Source organism: Biomphalaria glabrata, chromosome 5 (genome assembly GCF_947242115.1).
Source record: "Biomphalaria glabrata chromosome 5, xgBioGlab47.1, whole genome shotgun sequence".
In the NCBI taxonomy this organism is placed as follows: domain Eukaryota; kingdom Metazoa; phylum Mollusca; class Gastropoda; family Planorbidae; genus Biomphalaria; species Biomphalaria glabrata.
In genome coordinates this window covers 620,485-643,675 of record NC_074715.1, presented here as the reverse complement: position 1 = coordinate 643,675, position 23,191 = coordinate 620,485, and the positions used below count along the sequence as shown (strand labels likewise).

Genomic DNA, 23,191 nt, shown 5'->3' with positions numbered 1-23,191 from the left:
TGTAGGTTTTGTTTCATTTAATTTTTTTATTTGAAAAATATTTTATTACAATATAATTATTCTACAATGCTGTCAGAAAGCAAACATCCCAGTCTACAACATAGTGCCTGTGTCTGGAGCTTCTGAAGCATTGGAAATAGTAGTGTGATACAGACATCAATTAGGATCTCTTCCAGACAGAACAATCATTTCAGTCAGGCTGGTGAGAGGAAGCTTTTATTTTTTGCTGGCCTATAGTTTTACAAGCCTTCAGTTCAACTCTTCAGAGTTTTGAAAAAAAGCTTCAATGAACTCAAAAACCTTAGACCATGTAAAATTTTATAAAAAGAAGAATTCCATCAAATCATAGCTATGTATACAAATTCAGCTTGTAAGTAAAATTAAAACTAAACAAAAATGTAAAATAAAAAATTAATAAAGTACAAATTTAATGAAACCTCTCTGGTTTTACACAAATACTTTAAAAAAAATCATGATAGAAACTAATGACATATACATGTCACCAACACAAATCATCTCACAAAAAATTACATTATTAATTCAATAGATTGTGCACACACAAAATGAAGAAGCAATAAAGTATAGCTCGGGAAGAATCAATTAAAATGCATTTTAGTATCCAATACTTTACAGTTTATATTTTTAATAATAACAAAAAGCTTTACGCAGTTTATAGTTTGTATGATTGTGAAATAGATTAATGTATGAACTTGGTTGTATATAAACTTTTTACATTGTCAATATCTATATGTTACAACATCTAATCACAGAAAAAATATACCAAGACCACATCATAACATCATTATCAAAAAGACAACTACAGTGGTATTTAACATTGAAATCATGTAAAAATTAAAAAAAGGAAAACTCCAACCTTAATAGCTAATAATCAACCTTTGCATAATATACACACTATCCATATGGATATTTACAACAACAAAAACAATCAAAGCTAGCTTTCCCAGTTCAGTGATTGGATTCCAAGGTTGACTAAATTACTATTTTAATATATATAGAAATTTAAAAAAAAAATTTTGCTACAAAATTTCAAACATCTTTTTTACTAACATAAAATATAAATTTTTAATGGTACAAAATACTAGACTGGTACAAAATAAAATAAAGTGAAAACAGAAAAATTTTCCTAAAAGAGAAATATGATAATTAATGAAATGGTGGATACTTGAACATTCAACTGTCTAGTGGATACTTGAACATTCAACTGTCTGGTGGATACTTGAACATTCATCTATCTGGTGGATACTTGAACATTCATCTGTCTGGTGGATACTTGAACATTCATCAGTCAGGTGGATACTTGAACATTCAACTGTGTTATTGCTTTAAAAGTTAATAAATGAAAATTTTGCGCTGAAAAATAATATGATACAAATATGTAAGTTACTAGCTATTTGAATTATATATAGGTATTAAATACATCTTGACACTATCATAATGATAACCATTCAATATGCCCATTTCTTTCCAGATTCAACAAATTAGAATCTTTCAAAGATAACAGAAAAAAAAAGAAAAGTTTTTACAGAAAACTGATTAGATACTTAAGATTAAAAAAAGGACTCCTTATGACAAGGCAATTATTAGTTGTTGAATATAAATTTAGCAAGTTGCAAAATACCATAAAATCTGTTTTTCTAGTTTTTGAGATCTAAACATGCAGTCAGATGGTCATACTACCACACAAAACTAATAGCAGCTCTTCCATTTTTGTAAGCCAGTAATAATAAGGCTTGTCTTAAGAGTCCGAAGATTAGCGAGGAATGCAGTATTTCCCGTGGCTACACAGCTCCAGCTGTGTCCTACATATTTTGCCACATCCAGGGCAAGATAGTAAAATATGTCTATAAACAACTTATATAAATGTTTATTCACAAACCTTCTATTTACTCAACTCTCCTTGGCAACTTTGACTTTGTTAGGTCAACATATGAAGGGGCCTTAAAAAAAAACAATTTACAACTCATGTTAAAATGTCATTGCATAATTTTATACAAACACTTATATTAGAGCTATTGTTAACTTTACAAATATATTATAGTTACTGTTGATGTGTGTTTTATATAGGTTGCACCAATCGGTGTTTGGGAGTAACATCCTTTGTAACTGTTGTTGTCAACCAATATGGCGTTAGATTAAACAGCTGATTTCATGTCTTATAAGTTATATCAAGTGTCTTGTTATTATTCGTTCATAAAACATGGTGGCAGCGGTAACAAGAACTATATTTAGATTTATAGATTCCAGGGTCTCAGTCTAGAATATTATTGAATATATATAGAGAGGCTCGGGGTTATTCAGTTACGGTAGATATACTATAGTGAAGTTTTCGTGGAAGATGGCAGAAGGTCTACTTAAACCACCAACAGAGTTAAATGTGACTGAAGGTAATGTCAGTGAAAACTTTCGCCAATGAAGAAGACAAGTGGAACTGTTACTGTTAGCAATAGGAGCTGAAGAAAAACCTAAAATCAGACAAAAAGCAATAATACTACATTGTGCTGGACCTCAGGCCCAAGAGATTTGTGAGTAGTTGCAGTATGATGAGAATGAAGACGTAAATGACCCGCAAATATTACTAAAGAAATTACACGACTATTACAACCCCAGAAAAAATGAAGTTCTGGAAAGTTTCAGATTTCGGAACATAGAAAAGGTGTCATCTTGTGATGTGTTCATTACGCAGCTTAGAGCTCAGGCTGAAAAATGTAATTTTAAAGAAAAGGATAGAATGATTAGAGACAAGATTATATTTGCCGTGGAGAAAAGATTGCAGGAGAGATTACTGAATCACGATGATCTTACCTTGAAGAAGTGCATAGAGATATGCCAAACATACAAGCAAACTGCAAAAGGATTGGCAGAGATAAATAAGGAAACTGTTGTGAAGATAGATAAGATAGAACAGAAGAAAAATGACAACAGAAACAACCTGCTGGTTTTGTGGAGGCAGACATGCAGTGAACAGAACAGCATGCCCAGCTTGGGGAACAAATTGCAATAAATGCAAAGGCAAAGATCATTTTGCAGTTAAGTGTAAGACTAAGAATAAAATACATATGCATAATGCAATGGATGGATTTGACCAAGAGGAACAATTAAACTCAATTAATGTGTTAAACATAAATAGGGACAGAATGACAGCACTATTCATGATAAATAGTCAACAAATAAGATTTCAACTGGACACAGGAGCAGATGTTAACATTATATATAAGAAATACGTTAAAAAGACACAAATTAAGAAGAGTGTTCAAACATTAACAATGTGGAATAATTCCAAATTAAAAAACGAGGGCACTGCTAACTTTAATAATAACAAATCCTAAAAACAAAAAGAATTATTTAGTAACATTCACAGTTGTAGAGAACCACTATCAATGCTTATTAGGCCATAAAACATGCCAAAGTTTAAGTCTGATCACATTAAATGAAGATAGATTCATATCACAAGTAAACACAATGGATTGTCATCTGGGAGATTTAGGTGAAACATCATTAACTATCAATGAGAACATAGCTCCGGTGGTATCACCTTGTCGTAATATACCATTTGCATTTCAAAAGAAAGTGGAAGCAGAAATAGAGACATTAGTAAAAAGGAAAATATTAATTCCTGTAAATGAACCTACAGATTGGGTCAGCCAGATGGCTGTGGTTCAAAAGCCAAATGGGGATTTAAGGATCTGCATTGAACCAAGACATCTAAACACTGCTTTAAAAAGAGAACATTTTAAGTTACCAACTTTGGAAGCTGTAATGCCACAGTTCCTAAATGCTAAAATATTTTCTAAATTGGACGTAAAGGAGGCTTACTGGCATGTACGTCTAGATGAAAAGTCTAGTCTACTAACTACCATGATCACACCATATGGGCGGTACAGATGGTCAAGACTTCCTTTTGGACTAAGTGTAATTGGAGAAATATTCCAGAAGAAGTTAACAGAAGCATTGTTAGGATTAGAAGGATGCATTAATGTGGCTGATGATATCGTGATTGTGGGATATGGTCAGTCCAAAGAAGAAGCAGAAAAAGATCACTCTGACAAACTGAAGAGATTAAGAGAGAAATGCAAATAGAAACACATTAAATCAAATGAAACGAAAACAGTATAGAAACAAGACCAGATAAGTTTCATGGGACACTGCATTAGTGCACAAGGCATAAAGCCTGACACAAAGAAGATCAAAGCTATTCTGGAAATGAAGAAACCAGAAAATAGCCAGGAAGCAAGAAAATTATGTGGAATGGTTCAGTATTTGTCAAAATTTTTGAACAATCTAGCCGAAGTGTCTCAACCATTAAGAGAACTAACAAAGAAAGATTGCAATTTTAGATGGACTGAAAAATGTGAAGAGGCATTCAACAAGATAAAAACAATGATTACCAATACTCCAGTTTTTTATATTCTACAACCCTGACAAGAAACTGGAAATACAAGTGGACAGTAGTCAACATGGACTTGGAGCTGTACTAATGCAAGAAGGACAACCAATAGAATTTGCCTCTAGAGCATTGACACCAACGGAAAAACGGTGGGCTCATTGAAAAAGAACTACTTGCCGTGATTTTTGGGCTAGAAAGATTTAATCAATATACATTTGGAAGACATGTCATAATAATAAATGATCATAAGCCACTTGCAAACATCTTAAGGAAACCTCTAAACCAGGCTCCAAGAAGATTACAAAACTTGATGTTAAGGAGCAATCGTTATGATTTCTCATTTCAGTGCTGACACATTATCACGACTGGGCAATCAAGAAGAGAAGCAAGATGAAGTTTTTAACATATGCCAGACACAAGTTGTGGACATACCGGATCCATTATTAGAAAGAATAAAACAAGAAACAGACTTAGATGACACATTAAATAAATTATCAAAGCTAATTATGAATGGATGGCCTCAAAGAAAACAAGATTTAGACAACATGATAAGAACATATTTTGATTTTGCTGATACTTTGGGACTTAGTAAGGACTTAGTAATGGAGTAATTTTGAAAGGAGAAAGAATAGTCATACCTTTCAGTATGCGTCAAGAAATGAAGAAAAACCTGCACACAGCACACATTGCATATGATGGAATGATGAGGAGGGCCCGACAGACGATATTCTGGCCAGGCATGGCTGATGAAATAAAGCAGATGGCAAAGACATGCACTGCTTGTCAAGAAAGAAAACATATGAACCAGAGAGAAACACTTATACAACATGATGAAGGAAATGTTCCATGGGAAAAAGTTGGAGCTGACCTGATGGAAGACAGTATCTAATTACTGTTGATTATTACTCTAATTTCATTGAGTATGATTATCTTTCAACAACAACATCACAAGATTTGATTAGAAAATTAAAAGGACAATTTGCTCATTTTGGTGCTCCAAAAATGTTAATAACAGATGGCGGTCCACAATTTAGTTCAAATGAGTTTTTGAGATTCACAAGGCGATGGAACATCAATCACATCAGATCAGATCCTGGTTATCCGAGAACAAATGGGAAGGTGGAAGCTGCTGTAAAGATAATGAAGAATTTAATACTGAAAACTAAACATAATGGTGAAGATCCATATGAAGCTTTACTGGAACTCAGAAATACACCTCGGCAATGTACTGGATTTAGCCCAGCTGAAATGTGCCTCAAAAGAAGTCCTCGGACATTGATTCCCAGCACGTCAAAGTGTTTAAGTGAACATGTTGTAGCTGAGAAGAAAGAGAATTATAAACGACAAGTAAAAAGACAATATGATAAGCAAGTTCGGGATTTACCAAAACTCCATCTAGGGCAAACTATTTATTACCAAAACCCAGGTCAAACAGGATGGTATCCGGGAATAATCAGGGAACATCCATCTCCAAGATCTTATAAGATCAAGGGAGATAATGGAGGACTCTACATACGCTACAGATTTCATATTAGGCCAAGGAAAACTATTTTGAAAGACACTGACACTGATGTCTATGATGGGAATGTCTTGGATGATGATGATGATAATGAAAGGCCAGATTTCTCTGATAACTGTTCTCAACATGCATCACAGTCTGAAGTAGTTTCTCATGTACCAGACAATAACTGTGATAGAAATATGCCAGCAAGAACTAGCACTCGAGAAACAAATAGACCTGTGTGGCATAGGGATTATGATATGTACTAAGAATTTTTATGACAATATTAATATGCATGTGGAAATATTTATTCTATATGTGTCACACTCTCAATTGAAATTTATTTTTTTAGTTGTTATAATATTTATAAAATATGATGAGTTATTAATGTTTGTTATTTTAATTGCAAATATTTCTGATATGTTACTATGTATTTTGTTAGCTATAGAAAGGGAAGGATGTTGATGTGTGTTTTATATAGGTTGCACCAATCGGTGTTTGGGAGTAACATCCCTTGTAACTGTTGTTGTCAACCAATATGGCGTTAGATTAAACAGCTGATTTCATGTCTTATAAGTTATATCCAGAGTCTTGTTATTATTCGTTCATAATAATAAACAGTTACTAGATCCTATCACAAACTTTTACCTGGTAATTTGGAGTACTCTTGGGAGTTCAGAGCAGACTGTGTGGCAGTTTCTGTCTTCTTCAAAACAAAAAAAAACATTTGAACTGTCTTATCCTCACTAAATATTTGTTTACATATTGAAAAAAACCAATAACAACCATTTTTAGCATACATTACATGATATAGTAGAGAAGAAAGGTTTGCTGATCAATTAACTTAGGAACTTAAAATGTCAAGCTTAAACTTGGTTCTGACACATAATAATACCTAGACATAGACTCCCAAATAGCTAAGACAGAATGAGCAAAAGTGTCTGGCACAGAGAAGCCATCACCATACAAACTTAACTAGAGGTCAGTCTAACTGTTTTCCTCTCAACAATTCTCTATGCTTTGAATCATGGACAGTGTATAGAAGGCATGCCATGAAGCTTAGCTCTAAATGATAGAGCATATGGACACCACACTATGAGAATAGGAGCACAAACTGCAAAGGATAAAAAAAAAATCAGCCTTGAAAGAAGAAAAATAGAAATCCACACAGCCTTACATTTACCCAGTATGCAGCCAAACATTCCAAGCTCATCAGAAAGGCACAAAAAAATGGAATGTGCAACCTACAGGACAGATGTGTCCTATGAATTATAATGAACGAACTATACATTAAATATGATGTGAGCTGTTAATAGATGTTTTATTTTAGATGATTCAGACAAGAAAGATGATGCCTATTATAAGCTATCCTGACAAGATCAATGCCTAATCTTTCGACTCAGGACTGGACACAACAGAATGAGACAACATATGTACCGGAAGCTCAAAATTGGAACCAGTGAAATCTGCCTATGTGGAGTGTCACCAGAGAATGTCCTTCAAAACTGTTCTCTTTACCATGAGGCCTGTACAAGACACTGACCTCAAAACACCCCAAAAGAAAGAAAACTATATGGAGAGATCCCTGATTAAAACCACTGCTCAGTTGATATAAAAATATTGGTTAAGTCATCTGAATGCTCCAGCATAAAAATAACAACGAGGAAGAAGAAGATGATTCAGATGATCCTTCAAAAAAGCCAATGAAGGTTTTGAAAGATTTTTTAGCCTTTAAAAAAAAACAACTACTGATCAAATACTTTTACATTAAGGTAGTAAAGTAAAACAAACAAGAAAAATGAGCCTTACCTGAGCTATGTAAAATGATGCCAAAAGATCAGAAAGTCTTACTGTGCTTATAAACTGAAAATCAAACAAATATTTTAAGATAATCTTAAATTAGCAATTGACTTTGTATAAGTATGGGTTGAAATGACACTAGAGATGTGGGACAGGTTTCATTCAGTAGGCTAGGCTCTATCATTTTCAATTATTCCAAGAATATTTTTTTTTCCTTTTTCAAAACCCATCATGAATGGACCTCATTCACCAATCGTAAACAAACAACATTTAGCCACGTGGTGCTCTATCTCTTCTATATAATTTACGATCTCATGTTTAATTCATGATGGTTGTCACGTGACAGTTTTTTTCGTTGTTTTATCAATAAGATCACGTGACTAAATGTTGTTTGTTTACGATTGGTGAATGAGGTCCATTGGACAGGTGAACATCAGGGCTCCGTTGAAGCACATTATAAAAGAAACTTATTTATCTGAAATAGGGAGCTAGCCTTTCCTGAGCTAGCCAGGAAAACCAGTGACTTGGCAGAATTTAAGTCATTGGTTAATTTGCATGACTAAATACATGACGTGTAGGACGTAATCATGTTCTTTTTTGAAGTAACGTCTGTATTATATAAGATAAGATAGGGAGGCTTTGTGCTTAGTTGAAATGCACCTGTACCAGAACAAATAACAATTTTTAAAACCAATTAAAACAAAAATGTTTTTTTTAGTACTTTTCATAAATATAATCTTTTTTTTTTTTAAACATAGTTGGGTTCTTTGGATAGATTAATTTAAATTGTGGGAGAGGTACTATTACTTCATGGTGTAGTAAATGACATATTGATTAATTATTTTGTCATGAGTGTGCTAACAATTAAGGCAAATGAGAAGCAACCTTTTTTTTAAAAAACTTAATTAAAAGAAAAAAAAACTTACTGTAAATCAATTAAAATGACATCTTTGGTCCCTCAAATTCAATCTCATCAAAACTGTAGAAGAGAGATGTTTCACAATTATTAAGTTATTGGCGCAGCTAATAGAACAATATAATCTCATTGACCCATACAAATGTTATTTGATTAAACACTTTTTGATAATTTGATAAAAACACTCATTTTTTTTATAAGAAAAAAAACTTTTGTCCCATAATAAAAACTGTTGATAGAAAAATTTTGTTTTAACCCAATATCTGTAGACTCTAATAGTAGTACTAAAAGAATTACTTGTCTACTTCTTCATCATTCTCATTGTTATGTTGGAGTGTTCATATGACTAGACCAATACATGAGATGAACTGCGCAGTGGTTTCCAAATCAGGGAGCTCTCCATATAGTTTTCTTTCTATTGGGGTGATTAGGGGCCAATGTCTTATATGGGCCTCTTGGTAGAGAGAGCAGTTTTGGAGGACGTGGTCAGCATTTTCTGGTGATACTCCACATAAGCAGATTTCACTGGTTCCAATTTTGAGCTTCCGGAACATGTGTTGTCGCATTCTGTTGTGTCCGGTCCTGAGTCGAAAGATTAGACGTTGGTCTTGTCGGATTAGCTTATAGTAAGCGTCATCTTTCTTGTGATTTGGTTACTTGTCTAAATGTTCAATATTCTAAGACAACTTTGTAATTCCAACATATAAGACACAAAGTATTTTGAAACCTCACTGTTTTAAAAATACATTTGATCTGAGTGAGATAAAGGGAAGTGAGACTACACAGACAAATCAATCATCTTTTCTTTTTAAATAATTTACTTTCCATTTCAATTCTTGGAATTCTATAAAAAAAAAGTACTGAGAAACTTGAAACAAAAATGTACAAACTTAAAAACAAAGCGTGTAAATGTAAAGTAAGAACTATTTTTTTTAAACTCATACCTTTATTTCAGTTGTTTTCATTCTAACATCATCTTCATTTATGGCTAATGCAGGCCAACTAACACTCAATAGAAGAGAGGCATCAGTGTTCTGCGATACAAAACAAAAAGTCATTTAGAAAAGTTCAAGGATACAAGAGTATGCAAATATCAAGAACGAGGATTCTTACACATTTAAAGTTCACAAGATTAGGCTTTGAGGAATATACATGGCAGCAGAGTAGTGATGTGCTTGGTTTCCTGATGAAACTGACTAGATCTCACATTATGCCATAAAAGTGCTTTACTTTCAACTAGTCCTGCTACATCTGTAGATTCATTTATTTGCAATGCATATGTACTGCATATTTCTTATTTTCAAAGCAAGTAACAATTTTTTTGATGGCTCATCAAATGGTATGATTTAATAATTGGTATAAGTAATTAACCCTTCCCCCCAATAAATGAAAACAACCTAACATAAACATAAAATTAAAATACATGATGCAAAATAGAGCCATGAGATTTATAACAAACAATTATTCACATTTGAGTAACACCATTGGTAAAGTCACTTAACTTAGCGATGCTTCTGAACTAAAGACTAAAAAGTAAAGTAGTAATAAAACATTAAACACTGAACAATAATTTGCAAATACAAAACACACCTAATAATATACTAAGAAAGACACAAAGATAAAGGCACATTTCTTTTTCCATATGCTAGGACAAGTTTGTCCAAGTATTCCTTCCCCTGTGTCATTAGAGCATTGAACAGTTTGTCTGAATTAGCCAGGTTAATCATGCAAAATGAAAACCATGTAGTGGACTGTGCAGAGACCAAATAATGGGATATTCAAAATAAATGTCAGTTCCTATTAAACATGAATACAAACTGAAAATAGAAAGAGTTGCTGTGGTTGACAATAGGAGATGTAAGACTAATAGCAGTTGTAGACTGAGTGATCTACAAAAATGTAGTCTCTCTGCTAGGCTGCCTAGTAAAAGTAAAGTAAAGTTCCCCTTTCAGACCTTGTGGTCTATAGGGCAGATGATGTAAAGGTCATCTGTTTCTGTGGCCTACGGTTAACAAGGGTGTCATGTGGCCAGCACAACGACCAACCGCCTTTACTTTTCCCTAACTAATGTCAGGTACCCATTAGAGCTGGGTGGACTCAGAGGCGCCCGAAGATCCTGAAATTAAAAATCCGTCTTCACCAGGATTCAAACCCCGGTCACCGGTTCGGAAGCCAAGCGCTTTACTGCTCAGCCACCGTGCCTCCTGGCTGCCTAGTACCTAAATTATTTTTTCTTTGGCCTCATATTACAATGGTAAAATGATTATAAAGAGGTGAATAAAATATGGTTAAATATAGATAAGCTCTGAAGAGGATACAAACAGATCTCCAAACTGGCCACAGCACCAGAGCCCATGTACTATGCTAATATCTTCGACCATCAAGTCCCCAAAAAGAACCTTTCAAGTTAGTTACGTTATTAGGACTCACTGTTTTGCACTTTGCCAAGAGTCTGCCCACATACTTTTTTTTTTACTTTTGTTATCTTTCCATTGTCATTTTTTTTTACAAAGAGGCTTTGTTCTTTGCTTACCTCAGAGTTTGATTCCCAGGGTAAGATAGTTTCAAATATTGTTCTGTTCCTGTGGTGGGCATCAATATTAACAAAAATCCCAGACCAGGCGGCTCCATGCTCACCAAATAAGTTACATTCATTGACTGCCTTACTGCTGCTCTAGCCATGCCAACTGAAATGATGTCAAATACAATAATATATTTCTTAAACATCTTGCATTTCTTGCTTATGATAAGATAAGATTATGTGTTCTATTTCATTAAATTAGATGTCAATGAATAAAAAATTAGATATCCAGTATTATATTTATTTTTTGGGGGATATCTGTTTCCATTGTTATGTTTTTTTTATACCATTGTTATATCTAGTAAGCATGCATCTCTATTCTTCCATTGTTTAAGTTACCAGCATGTATCTCCATTGTTATAATTATCAGGCTCTCTGTCCTTATTATTATATTTACCTGGCATGAATCTTTGTGCTTCCATTGTTATATTTCCTCTTTCCCACATCCCAGAGTCAGGTGTTCTATAAACTCATAGTCAGGTGTTCTATAAGCTCATAGTCAGGTGTTCTATAAGCTCTCTCCACATAAAAAACTAGATTCTGTATGAAGTTGACTTCATCTGTTGAATGAATCCCCTGAAATAAAAGTAGGAAGAATTCATTCATGCTTTTAATCATTATTGCTGCAATCATCAAATACAAATTCAACTTATAAATATGATAAGAGCGGCACAACACATTTTTTTTAAAATCAATGTTGCCTTTCATGATACTGTACCATTGTTAATTGGGAGAACTAAAAAAAAATCCTTTTCAATAAATACCAAGAATAACAAAAAAATTTTGTTATTGGTTATTTAAATAACTATATGAGTACAAGCAACAAGTACAGGTAATAATGAAAGTGCATGATGTAGAAGATACTGTGTCTGGCAGAGAAGGGGCAAAGTTGAACAACTGGCAACTAAGCCAGGTAATCTTCAGGTAGGAAAGGCTCATTAGCCTTAGCTTGCCATTCATCTAGAAGGAAAAAACAGAATCCAAACTCTGCTGCCTTGCGGCTGTGCCCAACATGGGAATAGTTTTGGTAGTCAAACCTGAGGAAAAAATCAGGAACTTGTGACCTTTGGGCAGCTTGCAGCACAAATGCTACATCATGGCAGAACCTGTGAAGTCATTAATACCAAGCAGTATCAGCACCTGTGTTCCCTAGGAAAAAAAACAACTTTTTATGGAGCAAGGGGAACTTATGTGGTCAACATTGTTCTGACCATAGCTAATGTCCAGGCCATCCTCTAATTTCCATGAGATGATCCCTAGTTGCAGGTGACTGATAAGGTCATTGTTATTGTGGGAGAAAAAAAAGGTTATAGTTCTTTTTCCCTCATTCTTATAATTAGAAATGGAGGTGCAATGGATGAGCAGTAAGCCCTTGGCTTCTGAGCTGGGTGTCCCAAGTTCGAATCCTGGTAAAGGCTGCAATTTTTAATTTCAGGATCTTTGGGGGCCTTTGAGTCCATGCAGCTCTAATGGGTACGTGACATTAGTTGGGAAAAGTAAAGGCGGTTGGTCATTGTGCTGGCCTCATGACACCCTTGTTAACTGTGGGCCACAGAAAAAGATTACCTTTTCATCATCTGCCCTATAGACTTTTACTATAATTAGAAATGAAAATATTACTTGCTGAAACAGTATTTCTATTTACTGGTAATCCTGGAGATATAGTGCAACTCTGTAATACAATAGAAATATCATTTTTTTATTCTTGTAAGACACACAAAGGTTCAGCAAGTTCAAGTTCCTATAAAATGTTGTATATCTTGAGCTATGCTAGGTAAGTATATTTGTTACATCTAAAGTGTGCTAAATGAAATAACATCTAAAAATATTAAGAATATTAAGAAACAGTTTCAGGTGAAATAAAATTTTCAAGCGAAATCCTTTAAAACTTTTTCCCATGTCTCTCTATGCTTTAAATAACTAATAACTTTTTCACAACTTCAAAACATTTGATGATTTGTACTGGTGACTGATCATTTCATCCCTGGTCACATCATCCCCAATCAATTCATCCTTGGTCACTTCGTCCCCATTTAAATATTTTTTTCTAGTTGTGTAACTGTGCTGTTAAGGCTTCGCCTTTAAGCCCTTGTTTATCTAATATATAAATATGTTTATTTAGAACACTTTTTGATATTTTGACAGTTATTATAGTGTTTATAGTGTTCCCCTCCACTCTTCATAAGTTTTGAGAAGTGAAATAATGTATGTAAATAAGTAGATATATTGAAATGCAGGCTTTGTATTTAGTTCTATTGTTTCTGTTTGCTATAGGGATGCCAATATTATCCTGCACATTTTGTGTTAATGTTATGAACAAATGCCAAGGTGTGGTGGAAGTAGGGGAAATCTCTTGAGAGATACAAGTACAATTAGAATAATTATGATCTTGCCGCTCTAGGCTTATTACTTATCAAAAAAGGTAAATGTGAGGTGAAAGTGATGGATATCTTTTGAGAGATGAAAATGATTAAAATACTTATGATCATGCTGCTGATAACTTTTCTCCTGACAGCCATCTTTTTTTATTTTATCTTTAATTGTCAATCATTCTTTCTTGAATATGAGCATGCAATTTCAAACCCAGATATAACATTTTATTTTTTCTAATTTCTAATAAATGCTGACAGCAAGAAATACGTAACACTGGCTAAGAAATTAAGAATGATGTACAGCAGGGGTGGGCAGATTACGGCACGCGGGCCACATGTGGCCCGCCGGAGTGTTGTATGCGGCCCGCCGACACTTACAGAAATCAGGTGTGCCCACAGTATATACAAATAAAAATGCAAATATATTAAAAATATATCTTTATAAATTATTGAAACTGTCTCATTATAAAAAGTTTCAAGTAAACGAAGATTACGCTTATTGGCTATACATCAATACACTCAATTCAAGACACTATCTCTGATCAGTATTTATTCAATGCTATAAAGAACTGTGTTGAGTGTTGGGTAGGCTTGGAACACGATGGCAAGTGCAACAACTGATGCAGCTCGATCTTTGACTGAGATAAACTCTAAACAGGAAAGTTTGCGCAAAGCTGCATAAAATTTCATTACACGGAAGGGGTTAAACTTTCTAGAGCTAGGGCTGTTAACCACAGGTATCACCGATTAAATAACACAACAGCCCAATGAATTCGCTAGCTTAGCATGGACTTAGTTACCAATATTTCTAATGAAAAGTGGAAGACAGATTTGGTGATTTTGTTATAGGTGCTAATACAATTGGTTGTTTGCATATGAAATGTTAATGCATGTTAAATCTTTTCAAACAAAGCTTTCCCATTTCTACAAACAAGAAAAAGAAAACAGGTTTTGTCATTTTCCTTTGCTGAAAGGTGGAACTATTTATAGTGAAATGATGAAAAGTACAACACTTATTTAGATTCCTTAATTGTGCAATTTATAAAAGCAAATTTTAAATGTCAAAAACCATTTTGCAATACCATCAGCTCACTAGAAACTGATTCAGCTCCAGAGGACATAACTCCAAGCAAAGAGAAGTTCCAGTCAGTACTTCCACGGGAGTCTTATGGGTGCCTGAAGCTGTATTTCCACATGTAAAAAAAACCTTGCTGCTGTTCACACTATTTGGGTACACATACATCTGTTCCTCTTCTTCGTCGTCCTCATTTTACATGTATATCTGAGATGACAGTTCTTCAAATAGACTCTGTTATATAGGACGGTTTTGGGGTCAGAGTCTTGTTCGGGTCACTTGATTTAGTATGCACCATTGAAGGACATGGTCAGCACTCTCAGGTGATGCTCCACAAGGGCAGGTATCCCTCGTCCTGACATTTAACTTCCAGAACATATATTGTCTCTTTTTTTGTGTGTGTGGGAACTAAACAAGTATTATCACTGGTCGGTGTTGACTGACTGTAATTTGACATCACTCACAAGGGTAACAACTAGTAAGCTAGTTCCACAGTTCCGGAACATAATGTACGAATGTAAAAAGTAAAATACTGCACATTAAGTACAACTGTATATTTGTGGGGATAATATAATATTAAAAGACAACAGCAATGTTTTTAAAAAATTGTAAAATTGGTTTTTAAAAGTTGCTAGCTGTTGTTGTAATTCCTCAACGTGGAGTGTGAAAAAAAAAAATAACGTGAATAAAATACAGTGTAAATATGAGTTAAAAGACATTCTGCACAGTTAGCTAGCGTATCTTTTCTAAGATGTATATATATATTCCCAATTTTTTTTTAATGCGGCCCTCGATACAAAAAGGTTGCCCACCCCTGATGTACAGCAATATGAATCAATGGATTGTCTTCTGTACCAACTATCAATAGCCTATCTTATCTTTCAATTAACATGCAAAAACAATTTAGCTCTATAAACGTTAGTTCTATATCTATAAATGATTTCAATTAACATGCAAAATAATCTTTACATTAGCTCTATATCTATAAATGTTAAATTTTTATATTTTTAATGACATTATATTCTGTTCTTAGTTAATGTGTCACACTTTTTGTCTTGTAAATGAAATAAAATGAAATACTGTTAATTTCAAACTTTTTACAATTATTATTTGGTGGATAAGAGCATGAAATGACTAGTGGATGAAATAACCAGGGGATGAAATGAACAGGAGATGAAATGACCAGGGGATGAAGTGAACAAAGACGAATTGACTGCGATGAAGTGACTGTGAATGAAATGACCGGGAACCATTTGTATCAGTCTTCTGCTGTTCTTAATGATCTTTAGTTCCTAAAGCTAATTATATTTATTTTCTAAATCTGTGTCATGCAAAGTGTATGAAATATTTAGATATGTAAACAAAAAAATATTCTTGAGACTCACATCCATATTTGTGTATCAGCTTAAAGTGTCAAGGCTCTACATCCATAAAACAATGATTTTACTAATGACTGCATAAGTATAGAGCGGGGGTTGGCGTGATATTGTTATTGTTCAACCATTCCAGTAGATTCCCACCCCTTGTCAACCTGAAATAACTATGAAAAGAAGGTTTTCCATCTGTCATGATCTTTCCCAGGTGAAAAGAAAGGTCATATTGTCTCTCACAACAGTTTTAATCTAGTCAACTAGACTCTCTGAAGTGTCTTTCAGAGTTGCACTAATATTATAGAAGAGCAATGTTAATTTCATTTCACAGTTCTTTAGTATGGGACAATCTTTCACAAATTAATCACAAGCTAAAGATTTGTTTTGTATTATTCTTACACTGTAAAACACTAAACTTATTATTTTTTTTGTTGTAGATTTAAGATTTTGGTTGATAATTTTAACATTTAAAGCTATAAGCTTTTCTTTTTTATATCTTATCTTCTTATCTTATACTATACAGACCTTACTTCAAAAATGTTATAAATAGGGATTGTTAGAGGGAAGCACTGATCATGTTGATGACACTTAAAGTATATAAATAATGTTTGCATCAGTCAAACACACCAGAAGACTTTTTAAAAATGATATTGAATTGCTCATGTTAATTAGTCACTTAATGACATAAGAAAATTGAAGACTATTTCCTCTCATCCCAAACCTCATGGAGGATGGGAGAGGATTGTGGCAGACAGATTTTAAACCCAGAGCCATCAGTCCAAAGCAGGTGTACAGTTAGCATAATTGTACTATGAAATTGGCTAACTTTGGCAGACTCATTTCATGATTGAAAAAGATTAATTGAGAATTTAAAGAACTAGAAATCATTTATTTGTCTCTCTGAGCATTCTATCAAGTTTTGTTTTTTAATTGTTAATCTACTGTTTAGTTTATGTACTTTTGTTGCAATGCTTAATGTCTTTTGATCCTGAAGTCTCTAAACCTAGTGTTTCACTGACCTAGTTGTTGGCCTCACTGCTGTTTTTTTTAAGACTGTTCTAGTATTGGTATGTTTCCTTGAGTTGAGGAATCCAAATCAAAGGTGTTCATTTCTTATCTGAAATAAAGGTTAAATAGCATTTCTATTTTTGTTCTTATTAAATTGGAAAAACATTGTGGTGGTGTTTTTTTTAAACTCCTGACAAATGACATACAAAAAAAAAAAATCCATTTTGATCAAACAGGTCTTATGTCTGCTTGGTGGCACATGATCTATTATCTACTCAGGGATGTAAGATATCCTTCATCAGGCATTTATCCTATATGCTCTGTATATTGCTGAATTGTTCACTTGTAAGGTACTTTGTTATGTGTGCAGCATAGTGTGAATGTGGAAAGGTGCAAATTCGTGTTGAAATAGGAAGAGAAGAAACCGAAAAATGGAGTGATTTAATTGACATATTATTGTTTGTTAATCAAGATTTAAGTCTTCATAATCTATTATAGATGAATCTGTTGGTGTATGATTAAGAGTCTCATCTGCTCGTAACATAACTAATTTACGGACTCGTTTTAGGATTATTCATTTTTAGATTAGAATCAATGTCCAAGCACTCATGCACTATCCATGTAACTTTTGCTTTTTACATTAGGTTACTAATAGTTTTATCTTTCTACATGGCTGTTTCTTTGGCTACCTATTCCTGATGACCAAGAAACAACTTACTTGCAAATGTTCATATTCTTTGCCTCTGTATGCTGGGTAACCAGTGACAAGATCAAATGTAGAGTGCAGGGCATATGCTGGACTTAATTGGATTTGAACTTTTCTACCTTTGAAAAAGAAGAAACAATTGTACTCAAATCTAGTTTAAAATCGATATTTACTTAACACACTAAAATATTCAGACAAAAATTATTCATTCAATGTATTATCTTCATTATTGTCAAATAGTTAGGGTTATGTTTGTACAATTTTCTATTTCATGTCAACTGGAAACATTTTAAATTTGAAGTCAACTAGAAAACATTATATACTTTTTGTTACCATGGACTTTTTACTTCACATTTAATTGAGAACAATGATGAATGTGCTTTTTATTTAAAGACACATAAGTTAATAATGCTATTTGATTGAGAAATATCTAATGAAAGATAACTTAATAATGCAGTCAACTATTGATTTGTAGAGAAATTTTATACCACCAATAAATATTTTTTTTAGAGCTGCACATGTCTTGGATTTCCAAACTAAGAAATGCATATTGTTAAGTAATTTACGTGCAGACCCTGGGACCCAGGAGTAATCCAAACCTAGTTATTTTATGCACTGACCAAAACAATATGATTTTAATATTGATATGCAATGATATTCTATGCTTGGTTGTAAACAAACTACTCACCTTATCTGCCTGTCATATCCAACATTGCACATGGAAAAGTGTTTGAGATGAACCATAGTCGCTCTACAACTGAAGGAGGCCAACTTGAATATCCAACATTGCTACATACCCATCATCAGCTTGGCCCAACTTACGATCCTGCCCTAGTCATCATCAATCTTTCTGGATAGAAATAATCAAGTAATTAATAATGTGCATACAAAGATACTAATTTTCAATTAGTCATCAAAACTGTACTAATTTTCAAGTCAACATGCACCAATTAAATATTAATAATGGCCAAAAAATGGACCCTAACCTTTAAAATAAATCTTTGTAACACAATCTTAAGGTTTAATTTTTTCCAAGTTATTTTGTTAGCTAAAATATTTATTATCATAGGCAACTGAACACTCCTGACATCTGACTTACAGTGAGACATTGACTAACAAAGGATTGCTATCTATTCTGATGAAAATCTGACTGAAATGAAATTATGTTTCATAGTTTAATAAAGAAACTTATTTCTGGGTAGATTTTTGTTTGGTGTTAACCAATTTATTTGTAACCATTGCAGTATCTTTACTTGGAAGACACTTTGGCCAAAAGTAGATACCAGAGGATCATAACTAAAACCAGTTTAGAATTAGGAATTATACACACTGAGAGTCAAAAAAGAAATATACCACCCTGATATGGAAAAAAAAAGAAACATAATTATAAACTGTTTTAACCCTATACCACATGTATCCCAAATGCTTCAATACCTATTAATTTTTTTCACACATAAATCTTTCCAGATGAAAAGCTTACAAATGGAGTTAATGCCACCTGAGGTTTTCATTTTATAAATCTGTTAATGCTAGGTGAGTTTTTATTAATATAAAAGTGGCAGACTTTGGAAAAAAAAGGCTGTAGTCCATCAAATATTGAATCTAGCTAAAAATACCAAACATGAAATGATAAAGCTGAAATACTTATAAACTTGAGCCAGTGACCAAACAGCAACTGCACAGTAAATAGAATCCTGAACATGAGCTATTCTATTTGTATTCTTGTCAGATCCAATAGAAGGAAAAAGACCTTTGATAGGACTCTGGTATCGCAAGATTTGATGTTTTACTGGAGATACAATAAAATTCAAAATAGGAACATTTGTAATCAATACATACATTTTTGAGATAAAATATATTAAATCATCAAATACTGAATTACAATAAATTAACAAAAAGAGTTAAAAAACGATGGGTGAACTGTTACCATGATTGTCCAGAGTTTCATACCCTGCTGTCCTAAAGAAGATTTGGGGTAGGATTTAATAATCTTCATTTATGAAGGAATACCCAAATGTTATTTTTTTAAAAATTGAAAATCATTTTTTGTTCTGCTTGAACTATTATAATATACCATGGGCATTTTTTATTGTCTTGAGCTTTGCTAATACCAGCAAGTGTTCATTTTGATTTCTTTATTACAGCAGCTTTCTTGTATACACAACTTTTGATGTTTTATTAGTTTTTCCTTTCCACTTTGATGTTTGTGCTCTGGACACTTGATCTGGTTGTTGACTGAATCAATCATGTCCCAATGTAGTCCAATTAACCTAAATTGACTGTACTAGTGATATTGATAACTACTAAATTTAATATTAGAGGAATAGAAAAGTACCAGACATAACGTACTGGCTATGGGGTTAGTAGCACTTTTTCATAGGAAAATTTTAGGGGCACAGACAGAAAGACAAGCTAAAAAGTGATTTTGCTAAGAAAAAAAGTCAAGTTTTTAATAAATGTATATTTTAAAAAATGCTATTTTCTCATTGGGCTAGAGCGAACTTTTGTTACTAGATCACAGTGATGTTTTGTTAGTGAGTTATGGAGATGTTTTGTTTAATGATTAAAGCAATGTTATTGTATGGAGCTTTTGTACATAAAGAACTTACAGAGCATATAAAAACAATCAAGTTTTATGTTCAGCATATGAGGTTCTTTTTCTTTTGTAACTAAATCTCCAATTCAGGCATCTGGACATTGTGTCTTCATTTTGTTCCTTTGTTTACTATAAACAACTGTCAATGAATGACTGGTTCAACAATCTGTACAAAAGAATAAGTCTAATGAAAGGAAATGGCATTTCAATATTCAAGATCATGTCTTAAAATCCTGAAATGTGACTATTAGTTAAAGTAAGTATCCATTTTATTCATGTTGTGTAAACAATAAAATATTGGAAAAAAGAGCTGCATTTATCTTTTTCTCTATTTTTTTAATGAATTTTCTAAACTCATGAATGTTGGTAAGGTTCACAGTTTAATCCTAACCATTAAAACAAGATAATTAACTCTGAACTTATTAAAAAACATTTTATCAAAACAAAATTTCTAAGGAAAAAAAAAATGTTTCCATATTTAATAATTAATATCTCCATCTCAGTGGTGCTTAAAGTCACAATGTCAAATTTTTTGATGGTATACAAAGATAAGAATTCATTTATTTTTACAAACTTCACATGTTGCAACTTAAACATTCAGACAACAAAAGAAAATTAATATATAATGATATACGCTATCAAGAGTAATAAAGTCCACTGTTCATCTTGACCAAGTTATTTAGTGTTTTGATATAACTTGGCTTGGCTACCTAGAAGGGGGCTCGAGGTTCGACACCCGACTTGGGCAGAGTTGTGTTTACTGAGCGCCTAAAGGCAGGACGGAAAACAAACTCCTAAATACCCCCCCCCCCCCCCCCCCCCCACTGGTCCACAAATGAGATTGGACCAAAAGAGCTCTGAGCATGCTATAAGCATGAAAGTAGTGCTATATAAAAGCTATAATATATATATATATATAACAGCTGAACCCAGGGACAATTAAACTTGATGAGAAACCAATGCAGTTTCTAAAGAACTAGATTTAATAGAAAGCTGTAACATATATTTGTGGGCTCATTTTCCTAAACTAAATGTTGTGCTCAGAGGACAGAGATTTTCATCTATTGATAATATCATCATCATATTTGTAAATAATATTTTTTTAAGGAGAAAGATGCTTAATTTTACACTATTTAGTTAACAGTATTAATAAAATTGAACACAAACAAAATAATTATTAATGAATGAAATTATTTGTTTAAATCATGTATGCTTTAACATGAGTGGGACTCAATGTTGTTAATACTTGTTATATTTGAGTTACATTCCTTTGTCATTGTTAGTTATGTGTCCTTTGTTGTGAACAAGCAGTATGATGTATGAATTAAATGTCTATGTCCCCACCGTTTGTGACAACTGTCACAATAACTATTTATTGAGTTGAACTTTGAGAAAATGAGAATTTCAAAGTGTAAGTAATGCATAGTATAGAGAAAGTAAAGTTCCTCTTTCAGACCATACAGTCTATAGGGCAGATGATGTTAAGATCATCTGTTTCTTTGGCCAATGGTTAACAAGCAGGGTGTCATGTAGCCAGCACAAAAACAAACCGCCTTTACTTTCCCCAACTAAAGTCAGATGCCCATTACAGTAGGGGCGCCCTAAAAATCATGAAGCTCAAAATCCCAGTTTTCACAGAGATTCAAACCCAGGACCTCAGGTTTGAAAGCCATGCGCTTAACCACTCAGCTACCACACCCCCCCTAAGTAATGCATATGGACATGAAATAATTTAAAGTTGAACAATTATCTCAAGTGTTTGATTACAAAATTAGACAAAAATTAAAGTCTGCTTTTCAAACTATTCAAAACAAATGCAGTCTGGTAGGTGGGGAACAGAAAGTGGTAGCCGTAGCAACTTCATTTTACCACTATTTGTAGATCTACACACTATAATCTATGTATCTTATCTTTTTGGTAAGAATCTCAACTGCATTTTTAATTGCACATCAAAATTAATCAAATTATGTCTGTAGACATCTAGAGCATTTTTCACCACCTACCACGGTAATTTATTAGCCCCATCACGGACCATGCAAGGGTAAATATCTACAATAAAATGTCTACATCATCATCATGGCAGCATGTGTCATGAGTCATGATGATAGATTTATGATTGTAGGTCAACTATTGTAGTACTATCAACAACATGATCTGCTATGGCTATGGCCACTATGGGTCTAGATGATTAGATCTAGATCTATATTTAGGCTGTATTTTAGATATAGATCGTTATATAGATGTATCTAGATTCTAGACATCAAGCGAGAGTTGAGATGCCAAAACATGGTAATGACCTGGTTTATTATTGATTATTGTTAATGTGTTATCTCGAACTTCGCCGTGTGCAAAAGAAACGAAGCTGCATCAGTCGAGAGAAAGAAGAAGAAAGCTACCCTAGGACAGATGTATAGATCTATACATGCACGAACTGTGTCAAACTCTGCCACTCCAGAATATAAGGCTTGATCAGTCACACCAAATTCTGCCCCATCTCAAAACGAAATCAAAGCCAGTGACTCACCTGTCTTCCCGACTCATCCATTGTCTTCCGACACATGAGGGGCCATATCTAGATCTAGAATCTAGCCTAATTATAACTTAAAATGCACGTGATTTGTTGGAGACACGAGGAACAAAGTTTGACCTAGATCTACATCTACATCTAGATCTACAATCTAGATCTACTTCTAGATCTATGTCTAGTCTAGATCTACTTTTAGTGAAAGCAAACGTGTACCTACACTAGATCTAAATCTAGATACTTCTAGATTCTAGATACTTAATACAAAGCATCTCATTTTGGTGTTTCAATCAATTACTTTTGTGTGTGTAGGCCTATTAATTAGCGTGCTTCGTAT

At 33.4% G+C, this 23,191-nt stretch overlaps 1 long non-coding RNA gene across 12 annotated transcripts; it reads right to left on the bottom strand.

Annotated features, from left to right (window-relative positions):
* Positions 1-599: 599 nt before the first annotated feature.
* On the bottom strand, positions 600-23,191 carry LOC129926455 (uncharacterized). Of its 12 annotated transcripts, XR_008778115.1 has the most exons (15): positions 22,628-22,829; positions 20,344-20,496; positions 19,379-19,523; positions 18,423-18,584; positions 17,747-17,853; positions 17,040-17,137; positions 12,824-12,875; positions 11,601-11,779; positions 11,156-11,309; positions 9,567-9,656; positions 8,633-8,685; positions 7,716-7,769; positions 6,555-6,612; positions 1,898-1,958; positions 600-1,371 (listed from the first exon to the last, which is right to left on the bottom strand). It is a non-coding gene; the product is annotated as an uncharacterized LOC129926455 (long non-coding RNA). The 12 variants fall into 12 exon arrangements; XR_008778116.1 differs by lacking the exons at positions 12,824-12,875; positions 22,628-22,829 and adding an exon at positions 23,075-23,191; XR_008778112.1 differs by lacking the exons at positions 12,824-12,875; positions 22,628-22,829 and adding an exon at positions 22,855-23,027.